General features: G+C 35.4%; 1 pseudogene; it reads left to right on the forward strand.

The window, feature by feature from the left end:
- Positions 1-1,529: 1,529 nt before the first annotated feature.
- LOC121482209 lies at positions 1,530-1,626 on the forward strand (annotated as a pseudogene).
- Positions 1,627-14,888: the final 13,262 nt, after the last annotated feature.

Below are 14,888 nucleotides of genomic sequence, written 5' to 3' on the forward strand. Positions count from 1 at the left end.
GCTCTAAGTCAGATGACTACTACGGGGCTAACTGTGGGCACTAACTTTCTTTTGTCACTTTTCTTAATCTTCAGAGGAATGGACACAAAAAGGCTTGGAGCCAAACGGCCTGGGTTTAAATCCTGATTCACTACTTCCTAGCAGGTGTGACCATGACCAAGTTACTTGATTTCTCTGTGCCCCATTTTCATCTCCTAGGATATAGTGCCTACCTCATATGGCAGTCATGAGACTCCTGTAAGGTTCAATAAATTTATTGTCATTTCTCCCATTTTATGAGAGGAGAAATTAAGACTCGGATATCAGTACTGGTTACTTTTTACTTAGTAAGTGGCAGAACTAACCAGGACATATGTCTGATATAGTCATAGTCCTCTTTTGTATGCCAGCTGTTGTTCGTGGTCAGAGAAATTAATCCAGACTGATAGGAGATCAGAAACCATATATAGCAACACTGGGCAGTGTGTATGCGTGGTAGCAGGTGGGTAAGAGTGCTCCTGGATGTGGACTTTGGCTCAGGGCTACCCAGCCTTGGATTTCCCAGGTTCTTTCTACAGACCGATCTTGCCAAGAAAGGACTATTTTGGATTCCTTACTACTCCCTGGTGGTAACAGATCCCTATGAGGCTCTTTCCCTGAGAGATCAAAGTGGGAGGCTATTTTGAAATTGGCTCTCTAAATTAATGAAGAATTTTGAACTTTTTGTTTCTCTGTTTAAGCCTTCCAGGCACCTCTGGACCAACAGCCTAAATTAGTTCTCGGTTTTGTCCCTTTATAAATTAATAAATAGCTTACTAACTGCTTGACCCCAGTAAGTTACCAGCCTCTTGGGGATGTTCCATCTGTAAAATCAGCATTTCAGTTCCACTCAGAGAACATGATCTATTCCAGTCTATTCAGTCTTATTTTCAGCAGACAAACCACAAGGTGGCACTACAAGAGTTTGTCCTCCTGTTTTCTCCCCAAGCGATGGAAGAGTAGGTCAGAGGAACTGTGGTATGTGCAGAGGAATTGACTCAGAGCAAAGCTAAAAGTTATTCTATCTGCGTGTTGTGTTTCCGACATGGCCAGCCTCAGCACTCAGACCTGAGACCTCAGCATAATTCACATGTATGTGCGCCTTCTCCTTCTCGTATGGAAAATAGAGACAAAATTCGCTGAAACTTCCTTAAAGGGCACCCTGAGAATTCAGATTAGCTAGTGGGTAGGATCAAGATTTATTTTTATAATTAAGTTAAATTTGAGGGTGAGGCTATCATGGATTCACATAAAACTTAGAAGACATAATACAGAGGGCTACCATGTGCCTTTCACCCACTTTCCCCCAGTGACAGCATTTTGTAAAACTATAGCACAATATCACAACCAGGATGTTGACATTTATACCATCAGGACACCCAATACTTCTGTCACCATAAGGATCTCTCATGTTGCTTCTTTATAGCTACACTCATGCCCCCATCTTTAACCACTGATAAGCACTAATCTGTTCTCCATCTCTATAATTTTGTCATTTTAAGAATATTATAGTGCTTACTTCAGCAGCACATCTCTTAAAATTGGAATGATACAGAGATTAGCATGTGCAAAAATGACACATAAATTCCTGAAGTGTTCCGTATTTTTTTAAAAAGGAATGTTGTATATCTTGCTATTTGCAGTAACATGGTTAGAGCTAGAGAGTATTATGCTAAGTGAACTAAGTCACAGAAAGACAAATGCCATATGATTTCACTCATGAGGAATTTAAGAAACCAAATGAATAAAAGGAAAAAGAGAAAGGCAAACCAAGAAACAGACTCTTAATTATAAAAAACACACTGATGGTTATCAGAGGGGAGTTGGGTGGAGGGATGGGTGAAATAGGTGATGGGGGTTAAGGAAGCACTTGTGATGAACACTGGGTGTTGTATGGAAAAGTCGAGTCACTATATTGTACTCCTGAAACTAATATTACACTGTATGTTAACTAATTGGAACTTGGATAAAAACCTTTAAAAAATAACCAAGAATATTATACAAGTAGATTCATACAGTATGTAATACTTTAGGTTTGGATTTTTTCACTTAGCATAATTCTCTGCAAATGCACCCAAGCTGTGTGTGCAATGGCTGGTATTTCATTGGATGGATGTACTGGTTTGTCTTACTATTTACTTGTTCAAGGAAATCCAGGCCATTTCCAGTTTTGATCTACTGTGAATGTTAAGTCATTTTGATTTTGAACTATTGTGAATAAAGTTGCTATGAGCATTAATTTACAGGTTTTTGTGTAAATGTAAATTTTCATTTCTCTGGAAAAAAGGCCCAAAAGTGCAATTGCTAGGTTGTATAGTAGTGTCTTTTAATCAATGGGTCCATTTCATCTAAGTTCTCAAATTTATACGTATAGAATTATTGGTAGTATTCTTATCTTTTTAAAACCTGCAGGATCCCCTGTTTCATTCTTGATATCAATAATGTGTATCTTCCTCATTTTTCTTTGTCAGTCCAGTTAGAGCTTGGTCAATTATATTGACTTTTTGATCAGCTCTTTATTTCATTGATTTTCTTTGTTTTTGTTTTCTACTTCATTGATTACTGCTCATTACTATTTATTTACCTACTTACTTTAAACTTATTTTGCTATTCTTTAACTAAGTTCTTGATATGTAATGTAGGTAATAAATTGAGACTTTCTTTTTTCCTAATATGTTCATTTAGTGCTATAAATTTCCCTCTCAGCATGACTTTAGCTGTGTCCCACAATCTATTATATGCTGCATCTTCATTTGGTTAATATTTTTTTTTACTTTTTCCTTGAAACTTCCTCTTTGGCCTTGGATTATTTAGACATGTGTTGTTTTATTTTTCAAGTGTTTGGATTGTCCTATTCTTTTTTTAAATTATTTTTTAAATTGTTTATTTAAATTCAATTTAGTTAATATATACTGTATTATTAGTTTCAGGGGTAGAATTTCGTGATTCAGCAGTTGCACATAACACCCAGTGCTCAGTACACCAAGTGCCCTTCTTAATGTCCATCACTCAATTACCTCCTTGCCCCACCCACCACCCCTCCCGCAACTTTCAGTTTGTTTCCTAGAATTAAGTATCTCTTATGATTTGCCTCCCCCTCTATTTTCATATTATTTTATTTTTCCTTGCTTTCTCCTGTTCATCTGTTTTGTTCCTTAACTTCCACATATGAGTGAAACCATGAGATATTTGTCTTTCTCTAACTTATTTTGCTTGGCACAATACCCCCTAGTTCTATCCACATCCTTGCAAGTGGCAAGATTTCATTCTTTTTTGATGGCTGAGCAATATTCCACTGTTAAAGTGACTTTTTCCAGTGGATATTCTTCCCTGCTTTGTCAAAAATTAGATGAACAAAGAATTGAGGGCCAATTTCTGGGTTCTCTATTCTGTTCCATTGATCTATGTGTCTGTTTTAATGCCGGTACCATACTGTCTTGATGATCACAACTTTGTAATATAGCCTAAAGTCTGGCATTGTGATGCCTCCTGCTTTGGTTTTCTTTTTCAGGATTACTTTGGCTATTTGGGTTCTTTAAAGGTACAATACAAATTTTAGGATTGTTTATTATGAGTGTTCTATAGTTTTCAGAATACAGATCTGTTACCACTTTGGTTAGGTTTATTCCTAGCTATCTTATGGGTTTGGGTGCAACTGTAAATGGGATTGATTCCTTAATTTCTCTTTCTTCGGTCTCAGTGTATAGAAATGCAACTGATTTCTGGGCAGTGATTTTTGTATACTGCCACTTTACTGAATTGCTGTATGAGTTCTAGCAATCGGGGTGGAGTCTTTTGGGTTTTCTATATACAGTATCGAGTCATCTTTGAAAAGGGAGAGTTTGACTTCTTCTTTGCCAATGTGAATGCCTTTTATTTATGATAGTCACACAGAGAGAGAGAGAGAGGCAGAGACATAGGCAGAGGGAGAAGCAGGCTCCATGCACCGGGAGCCCGATGTGGGATTCGATCCCGGGTCTCCAGGATCACGCCCTGGGCCAAAGGCAGGCACTAAACCGCTGCGCCACCCAGGGATCCCTGCAGAGAGTTTTTATGAGGAAAGGATGCTGTATTTTGTCAAATGCTTTTTTCTGCATCTATTGAGAGGATCATATGGTTCTTGTCCTTTCTTTTACTAATGTGATGTGTCACATTGATTGTTTTATGGATATTAAACAACTCTTTGTCTGGTTTGGGGATCAAGGTAATTTTGGCCTCATAGAATGAATTCGGGAGTTTTTCTTCCATTTCTATTTTTTTGGAACAGTTTCAGAAGAATAGATATTAATTCTTCTTTAAATGTTTGGTTGAGGGATCCCTGGGTGGCTCAATGGTTTAAAGCCTGCCTTTGGCCCAGAGGTGATCCTGGAGTCCCAGGATCGAATCCCACATCAGGCTCCCTGCATGGAGCCTACTTCTCCCTCTGCCTGTGTCTCTGCTCTCTCTCTTGCTCTCTCTGTATCTCTTGTGAATAAATAAATAAAAATCTTTAAAAAAATAAATGTTTGGTTGAATTCCTTTGGGAAGCCATCCAGCCCTGGAGTCTTGTTTGTTGGGAGATTTTTGATTACTGCTTCAATTTGATTGCTGGTTATGAGTCTTTTCAGGTGTTCTATTCCTTCTTGTTTCCATTTGGTACTTTACATGTTTACATGCATCTGTTTCTTCCAGAATGCCAAATTTGTGGGCATATAATTGCTCATAGTATTCTCTTATAATTGTTTGTGTTTCTTCAGTGTTGGTTGTGATCTCTCTTCTTTCATTCATGATTTTATTTATTTGGGTCCTTCATCTTATCTTGTTGATAAGTCTGGCTAGGGGTTTATTGACCTTATTAATTCTTTCGAAGAACCAGCTCCTAGTTGCATTGATCTGTTCTTCTGAGTCTTTTTTACTTCTATGTCACTGATTTCTGTTCTAATCTTTATTATTTCTTTTCTCCTGCTGGATTTAGGCTTTCTTTGCTGTTCTTTTTCCATCTCCTTTAAGTGTAAGATGAGGTTGTGTGGTTGAAACCTTTCTTGTTTCATGATAAAGGCCTGTATTGCTATATACTTCCCTTTTAAGACTACCTTTGCTGCATTCCAAAGGTTTTGAACTTTTGTGTTTTCATTTTCATTTGCTTCCGTGTATTTTTTCTTCCATTTATTTTTTAATTTTTCTTTAATTTCCTGGCTGACCCATTCATTCTTTGGTAGGATGCTCTTTTACCTCCATGTATTTCTGGTCCTTCCAACATTTTCTTCTGGTTGATTTCAAGTTTTAAAGCACTGTGGTCTGAAAATATACATGGTATGATCTTAGTCGTTTTTGGTTCTGACCTGATTTGTGATCCAGTATGGGATCTGTTCTGGAGAATGTTCCATGTGCACTTGAGAAGAATGTGTATTCTGTTACTTTAGGATGAAATATTCTGAATATATCTGTGAAGTCCATTTGGTCCAGTGTGTCTTTCAAAACCCTTGTTTCCTTGTTAATCTTTTGCTTACATGATCTGTGCATTGCTGGGAGTGGGGTGTTTAAGTCCCCTACTGTTATTGTATTATTATCAACAAGTTTCTTTACTGTTGTTATTAATTGGCTTATATATTTGGCTGTCTCAAGTTGGGGGCATAAATAGTTACATTTGTTAGATTTTCTTTTTTTAAAGATTTTATTTATTTATTGATGAGAGACACACAAAGAGGCAGAGGGACGAGCAGGTTCCCGGCAGGGAGCCTGATGCAGGACTTAATTCCAAGATCCCCAGAATCACATGACTTGAGCCAAAGGCAGACACTCAACCACTGAGTCACCCAGGTACCCCAATTGTTAGATTTTCTTGTTGGATATACCCTCTTATGATATAGTATCCTTCACCCCTTATTACAGTCTTTGGTTTAAAATCTATTTTGTCTGATATAAGGATGGCTACTCCAGCTTTCTTTTGATGTCCATTAGCATGATACATAGTTCTCCACACCCTCACTTTCAGGCTGAAGGTGTCTTTGGATCTAAAATCAGTTTCTTTTAGACAGCATATTGATAGATCTCATTTTTTAAATCCAATCTGATACCCTGTGTCTTTTATTTGGTGTATTTAGTCCATTTCCATTCAGAGTAACTATTGAAAGATATGAATTTAGTGCCATTGTATTACCTGTAAATTTACTATTTCTATAGATTATCTCTGTTCTTTTCTGGTCTTTGTTACTTTTGGGCTCTCTCTTCACTCAAAAGATCCTCTTTAATATTTCTTGCAGGGGCTGGTTTAGCATTCACAAATTCTTTTTGTTTTTGCTTATCTTGGAGACTCTTCATCTCTCCTTCTATATTCTGAATGACAGCCTTGCTGGATAAAGTACTCTTGGCTGCATATTTTCCCATTTGATACATTGAATATATCATGCCAGTCCTTTCTGGCCTACCAGGTCTCTGTAGACAGGTGTGCTACTAGCCTTAGGTGTCTATCCTTGTAGGTTAAGGACCCCTTGTCCCCAACTGCTTTCAGGATTTTCTCTTTATCTTTGAAATGTGGCAGTTTCACTATTACATGTTGTGGTGTTGACCTATTTTTATTGATTTTGTTCTCTGTGCCTCCTAGATTTGAATGCCTGTTTCCTTCCCCAGGGTAGGGAAGTTCTCTGCTATAATATGTTCAAATAAACCTCTGCCCCTGTCTTTCCCTCTCTTCATCTTCTGGGACACCTATTTGAATCTTATCTCACTTTATGATATCATTTTCTTGAAGTCTCCCTTCATGATCAAGTAGTTGATTTTCTTTTTCTCATCTTCTTTATTCTCCATCATTTTGTTTTCTATGTATCGCTCACTTTTCTGCCTTGTTTATCCTTGTTAGAGCCTCCATTTTTTTTTTTTTTTGCATCTCAGTAATAACATTTCAGCCTGACTAAACCTCCAACTTTGTTCTCTTTTGTTGTTGTTGTTCAAGATTATTTGGCTATTTGGAGTCCCTTGATAGTTCATAGAAATTTTAGAATAGTTTTTTCTATTTCTTCAAAAAGAAGTCATTGGGTTTTGATAGGAAAACCCAATCAGGATAGGATTGGGTTTTAATTGTATCCGGAGATCATTTTAGGTAGTTTTGTCATCTTAAGAATATTCAGTCTTCTAGTCTATGAACATAAGATGTCATTTATTGGCACTTTCTTTAATTTCTTTCAGCAGTGTTATATAGTTTCCACTGTACTAACCTTTCATTCCATTGGTCAAGCTTATTCCTAAGTATTTTAATCTTTTTCTTGATATTTTAAATAGAATTGTTCCCTTAGTTTTGTTTTGGATTTTTCATTATTAGTGCATAGAAAAGCAATTGAGTTTTTTGTGTTAATTTTGTATCCCACAATATTGGTTTATTTTTTGTTGAACTGCCAATTTGTTTATTAGTGTTAATGGTTCTGTGTGTGTGCATGTGTATTTGGAATATATAAAGTCGTATTATGTGTAAACAAAGATAATTTTATTTCTCCCTTTTCAATATTAATCCCTTTTATTTTTTCTTCTTGCCGATTTGCTCTTGCAGGGATTTCCAGAACTATGTTGAATAGAAGATGTAGAAAATGGGAATCTCTATTTTGTTTCTATCTTGGGGGAAATAATTTTAATCTTTGACCACTGAGTATGATGTTACATCTGGGTTTTTCACATCATCTTTAGGAAGTTTCCTTATATTCCTGGTTTATTGAGTTTGTTTTATTTTTTTATGAAGAAGGGATATTGAATTTTGTCAAATACTCTTTCTGCATTGGTTGAGATGATCATATGTTCTTTCCCCTTCATTCTAATAATTGATTTTACTGAATCAGTTTTCACTTGAATCATTATTATATTCTGGGGATAAATTTCATTTGGTCACGATACACAGTCTTTTTAATATGCTGCTGAATTCACTTGGCTAGTATTTTATTGAAGGTTTTTACAACATTTATAAGGAATATTGGTCTGTAGTTCTCTTGTATTATCTGTCTGGTTTGAGTGTCAAGGTACTTCTGGCTTCATAGAATGAGTTAGGGTGTGTTTCCTCCTCTTCAGTATTTTGAAAAGTTTGAAAAGGATTTGTGTTTATTCTTCTTGAAATGTTTGGTACTCTTCACTAGTAAAGCCATTTTGTTTTAGCTTTTTGTTGTTGTTAGAAGGCTGTGACTACTGATTTAATCTCTTTACTAGTTATAAGTCTACTCAGATGTTTTACTTTTCTTGATTCAGTTTTGGTGCATTGTGTGTTTTTAGGAATTTGCTTCATTTAGTTTAACTAATATGTTAATATAAAAAATCACATTCTTTTTATTTCTGTAACCTCAGTAGTAGTGTTTTGTTTTTATTTCTGATTTTAGTAATATGAATCTTAATCCCTCTGCCAGTTTTGGGTTTAATTTGCTTTTCTTTTTCTTAAGACATGAAATTAGGTTATTGACTTAATACTTTTTTTCATGTGTACATTTATAGCTATAAATTCCCTTCGTATCATTGCTTTCTCTATATCTCATAGATTTAGGTATTTTGTGTTTTTGCTTTCATTTGTCTCAATGTACACAGATCGTTCTCAACTTAAAATAGGGTTATATCCCAATAAACCCATCATAAGCTGGAAGTATCATAATTTAAATGGAAGAAGATTTTTGTGAATGACATATTCAACAAAGGGTTAGTATCCAAAATACATGAAGAGCTTATAAAATTCAACACCCCCAAAATCCAAATAATCCAATTGAAAAATGGATTCTTTTCCAAAGAAGACATACAGATGATCACAGATACATGAGAAGATACATCACTTATCATTAGGGAAATGCAAATCAGAACTACAATGAGATATCTCTTCACATATGTCAGAATGGCTTAAAATTAACAACACAAGAAACAACAGGTATTGGCAAGGAGAAAGGAGAATGCTCTTGCCCTGTTGGTGGGAATACAAACTTGTGCACCCACTGTGGAAAACAGTATGGAGGTTCCTCAAACATTAAAAATAGAAACATTAAAAATAGAAACATTACAAATAGAACTACCTTATGATCCAGAAATTACACTACTGGGTGTTTACCCAAAGAATACAAGAACACTCAAAGGATACATACATCCCTATGTTTATATCAACATTATTTACAATAGCTAAGATACAGAAGCAGCCCAAGTGCCCATTGATTGATGAATGGATAAAGATGTTGTGATATATACATGTATACATATATACACACACACATATATACACGCACACATACACATTGGAAAATTATTCAGCCATAAAAATGAATGAAATATTACCATTTGCAACAACATGGATGAAGTTAGAGAGTATACTGCTAAGCAAAATAAGTCAAAGAAAGATAAATACCATATTATTTCACTCAAATGTGGAATTTGAGAAAAAAAGTGAGGAGGAAAATTTAAGAGAGAGAGAGAGAGAGAGAGAGAGAGAAATCAAGAAACAGACCCTTAATTATAGAGAACAAACTGATAGTTACCAGAGGGGAGAGGTAGGGGGATGGGTTAAATAAGTGATGAAGATTAAGGAGTGCACTTGTCATGATGAGCACACAGGGCGATGTATGGAAGTGTTGAATTGTACACCTGAAAGTAATAAAATACTATATGTTAACTAACTAGAATTAAAATTAAAACTTTTAAAAAACAAAGGAAGTACCATAATTCAAAAAGACATTTAATATACCTAACCTACTGAGCATTGTAGCTTAGCCTACACTACCTTAAATATGCTTAGAACACTTACATTAGTGTACATTTAGGCAAAATCATCTAACATAAAGTCTCTTTTATAACAAAGTGTCAAATATCTCATATAATTTCTTGATCACTTAACTGAAAATGAAAACCATAGTTGTATGGGTACAGAATATTTCTAATTATATTGGTTGTTTACCCTCATGATCACAGGGCTGACTGGGAGCTGTGACTGGGTGCCACTCTCCAGCATCACAAGAGTATTAATAGTATCACATATAAAGAGATCAAGAAAAGATCAAAATTCAAACATTAAAGTATGGTTTCTACTGACTGCATATCACTTTTGCACCATCATACCCTTGAAAAATTATAAGTTGAACCATTATAAGTGGAGACTGCTTGTGTTCTCTAATTTCCCTTCTGATTTCTTCTTTGACCCATTGGTTAAGAATGTGTGGTTTAGGGGCACCTGGGTGGCTCAGTTAGTTAAGCATCAGTCTTTAGCTCAGGTCATGATCTAGGGGTCCTGGGATCAAGCCCCTGCTTCTCCATCACTATGCTCATGCTCTCTATCTCTCTCAAATAAATAATATAAATAAACAATATAAATAATATTAATAAATAAATAAAATCTAAAAAGAAAAAAGAATGTGTTGTTTAATTTCCCCATATTTGTAAATCTAGTTGTTGTTATTGATTTTTATCTACTGTGATAGACATGAATATTTTTTATGATTGAAAACTTTTATAAAATGTATTCACTCATTTTGTGATATAACATACAGTCCATCTTGGAGAATTTTCTATGTGTACTTGAGAAAATACGTATTCTGCTGTTCTTGGATGTTCAGTATATTTCTGTTGTGTTTAATTAGTCTATGGTTTTGTTCAAGTCCTCTATTTCCTTATTGATCTCCCATTGGTTCTACCATATTAAAAGTGATGTTTTGAAGTCTTCATTATTCAATGTCCCCATTTCTCCCTTCAAATCTATAATGTCTGCTTCATAGATTTAGGGTCCTGATACTTGATGCATATATGTTAAAATTGTTATATTTTCTTGGTGGATTGATCCTTTTATCAATCTCTAATATTTTTGTTTTTGTAGCAGTTCTTTACTTAAAGTCTATTTTATCTAAATTAGTAGTCACCTTAGCTCTCCTTTGGTTAGTATTTGCATGGAATACATTTTTCCATCCTTTCACATTCACCCTATTTGTGACTTTCAGTCTTAAATGAGTCTCTTGTAGACATCATACAGTTGGATTATGGAGTTATTGTTGTTTTTTAACCAATTTTGCCATTCAGTGCCTCTTGATTGGAAAGTCTAAGCCATTACATTTAAATTTCTGACAAGGAGAGTCTTATTTTTGCCATTTTGATGTTTATTTTTTGTATGTCTTGTAACCTTTTTGTTTTTCATTTCCTTCATTACTTTTTTTGTGTTTAATTGCTTTTTTTATAGTGACACATTTTGATTCCCTTCTCATTTCCATTTGTGGCTACTCTATGGATTTTTTCTGTATGGCTAAATGGAGATTACCCATAATACCCTATAGTTATATTTATCTAATTGGGACTGACTCCAGTAGTGCTCTCTCTACCCTCTTTATGTTTTGGTGTCACAAATTACATATTTATACATTCTGTGTCTGGTAATACTGATTTTAACTATTTTTATGCTTTTGTCTTTTAAACTCGTAGAAAATTAAAATACAAATTACAAACTAGGATTACAATAATACTGTTACACTCATATGTTTACCTTTATTGGAGATCTTTATATCTTCTTGTGTTTTTTTTTAAGATTTAATTTATTTATTCATGAGAGACATAGAGAGAGGGGCAGAGACCTAGGCAGAAGGAGAAGCAGGCTCCGTGCAGGGAGCCCGATGCAGAACTCGATCCCGGGACTCCAGGATCACGCCCTGAGCCAAAGGCAGACGCTCAACCGCTGAGCCACCCAGGCGTCCCTCTTCATGTGATTTTGGGTTAATGTATAGTTTCCTCTTATTTTAACCTGAAGCATTCTGTTAATTATTTCTGTAAGATATGTCTAGCAGTATTGAAGTCCATCAATTTTTTTTCTATAAGTATGCCTAATTTCTCCCTCACTTGTGAAGTTCAACTTTGCCATATATAAAATTATTCATTTATAGTGTCTCTCTTTCAACACTTTAAATATACTGTCTCTGGTCCAGAGTCTCTGTAAATGGCTGATAATCTTATTAGAAGTCTTTGGTACATGATAAATCACTTCTCCCTTGCTGCTTTCAAGATTCTTTATATTTGACATTCAACAATTTGATTATAGTTTGTCTTAGTGTGGGTCTCTTTATGTTTAAACTACTTGGAGTTTACTGAGCTTTTAAGATTTATAGATTCAGATGCTTCATCAAATTTGGAAAGTATGGCCATTATTTTTTCAAATAATATTTCTTTCTCTTTTTCTTTGTATTCTCCTCCTGGGACTCTCAAAATGTGTGTGTTGTCCCACAAATGATGGTGTCTCACAAATCCTGTAGGCTCTGTTTATTTTTCTTAATTCTTTTTTGTTTGTGCCCTTAAGATTCAATAATTTCAAGCATTCTATCTTTATTTTCACTGATTCTTCTGTTTGCTTAATTGTGCAGGTCAACTTCTTTTGTGAATTTTTTATCCCAGGTATTGTATTTTCCAGCTCCATAATTTTGTTTGGGTCATTTTTGTAATTTCTATTTCTTTATCGATATTCTAATTTTGTTTACATATTGCTTTCCTGATTTCCTTTATTTCTTTGGCTATGTTTTCCCTTATTTCAGAGTGTAGTTAAGCCTTTTGTTTAGTAAAATTGATGCCTGGGATTCCTCAAGGATAGTGTCTTTCAATGCATTTTCTTCCTTTGAACGAACCAGTTTCTATGTCGAATCAAATGCCTTGTGATTTTTGGTCAAAGTTGGGCATTTGGTTATTATAATGTAGTAATTCTAGAAATCAGATTTCTGCCTTTTCTCATGATTTGCTTTTTTTTTTCTTTTGAGACTTTTCCAAACTACTTTTGAAAGTCCAATGTGCTGAACTGAGTGGAACTGTTGAGAACTCAGATTTAATTTTATCCTCCTTATAAGATAATATGGTGGCTAGCAAACATTTCCTTTTAAGAGTGAGATTGTAAATATTTTTAGGCCTTGTGGGCAATATAATGTCTCTGTCACATGTTCTTCATTTTTACTATAACCCTTTACAAATATAAAAGCCGTTCTTAGCTTGTAGGCTGTAGACTGTACAGAAACAGATCATGTGCTAGACTAGATCCACAGGCCGTAGTTTGCTGACCACTGAGATAATAAATTAACCTATTACTCCCTCATGGATCCTGGAAGAAGAAATGATGCTCATGGCACAGCAAGCTGGAACAGCATCATGTCTGTGGAAATTCTTGACTCCTTCAAGTCCTATAGAGTCAATACAGAGAGTGCTTTGCAAGCAATGAATTTGTGTTACAACTGAGAATCACTGAGCATAGGCAGTCACTTCCTTTATAGCAAGCCTGCTCTTTGGCCTGGAAGGAAACATTATTCCATCTCTCAAAGTTACTTGCTGCAAATACAACCCTGAGAAATGAGATGGATTATTCTTGGATTACTCAGTAACTATGTGCAGAGAAATTTAGGGTCTATTGTGGAAAACACTCAATAGTGTTTTCATTCCTCTGTGTTTCAGGTGAATTGAAGAGAATTTAGTAGGTGCCAGGAAATATACATGGAACTAATGATACAAAGAGAAATAAAACGTGGTTCCCATCCTCAGGGAGCTCACAGGCTGTTAACAAGTATTCACAGGATAAACATAAACATTGATCTGACAATAGGTACACGGTAACCTTTCAGGTATTTTGGGAACACATAAGAGAGAAAGTGGTTTTTGAGTTGGACATTAAAAGAGGTTCAGGTTAGGCAGCATGGGGGGGGGAAGGAATTTTCAGGTAGAGGAACAAGCTTGGACAAAGGTATGTTGAGCAATGCTGAATAGTTGGATATTGCCAAAGTATAATATATATGGGTGAGGTCAATGGGGAGAGAAGTACAGTGAAAAGGAATGATGGAAAAAAACTAGCATTTTCTGAGAGTTAATTTATCTAATCCTCAGAGCCTATCAGGTAAGATTGAGCACCAACTGCACAGAGTTTCTTAACACAGGCTTTAAATACACTATTGCATTTACTTCTCATAACTACCTGAATGGCCTTTTGAAAAATGAGAAACTTGAGACTTAATAATTTGTTCAGGGTTATGGCTGGTGGCACATCTAGGATTTGAATCTGGATTGGCTAGATCCCATAACATGTGCTCTTCAGCACAGCCCTCTGTTGCCTCAGAAACTAACACTCTGGAAGAAAAATGTGTAATTTTCTGAATTTATCCAGAAATTGTGAAACATTGATGGGTGGAACTGGGATTTGTATATATGTTTATCTGCCAGCAAAACTAGTTCTGCCTTAGATTATGGGTCTTTAAGTCAGTAAGTTTCCACATAATTGAAGGAATTAACTAACAATAGAAGGCAATAGCTTGCATTGGAGATATGAAAGCAGACCAGGAACCGTTATAGAAGTAAAAGAAAACCCCAAACTCCCTCTTCCATTTGAGTTACCTATTCTCAACTCCTTCCAAGAAAAGGTACATGTTCTACCAGTGCAAGGCAACACAGCATAGCAGTCAAGACCATAGGCTTTATGATATGAGCTGCTCACCTTCACTAAATAGTTGTGGGGAATTAGGCAGATTGCTTACTTGCCCCAATTCTCATTTTCCTCCTTTGACAAATGAGTTGTGAAGATAAAATAAAATAGTATTTGTAAAGCACTAAACACAGAGCTTGACACAAAGAATTTTCTAGAAGTATATTGAAATTTCCAAGAATTAGGACAAGATTGGCATTGGGGAGAGTTAGTGGTAAGTTAGGAACCAAAATCTTGAAGGGATAAGGGCATGTAAAATAGACGTATATTGCTTCAGTAAAAGTAGTTGTGGGCAGCACAGTCCAGATATATGATATTCAAGGTTAAGTGACTTTAGAGATTGGGCTTTTGCTTTACTGGTTTGGAATTCATCAAACTGAGAGACTACAGTTGTGCATGAGTTGTCTTTGGAAGGTATCCTCTTTTCCAAGGCTTTTGCCATAGTGAATGCTACAGAGATTCTGAA

The sequence above is a fragment of the Vulpes lagopus genome, chromosome 24 (genome assembly GCF_018345385.1).
Source record: "Vulpes lagopus strain Blue_001 chromosome 24, ASM1834538v1, whole genome shotgun sequence".
Classification (NCBI taxonomy): domain Eukaryota; kingdom Metazoa; phylum Chordata; class Mammalia; order Carnivora; family Canidae; genus Vulpes; species Vulpes lagopus.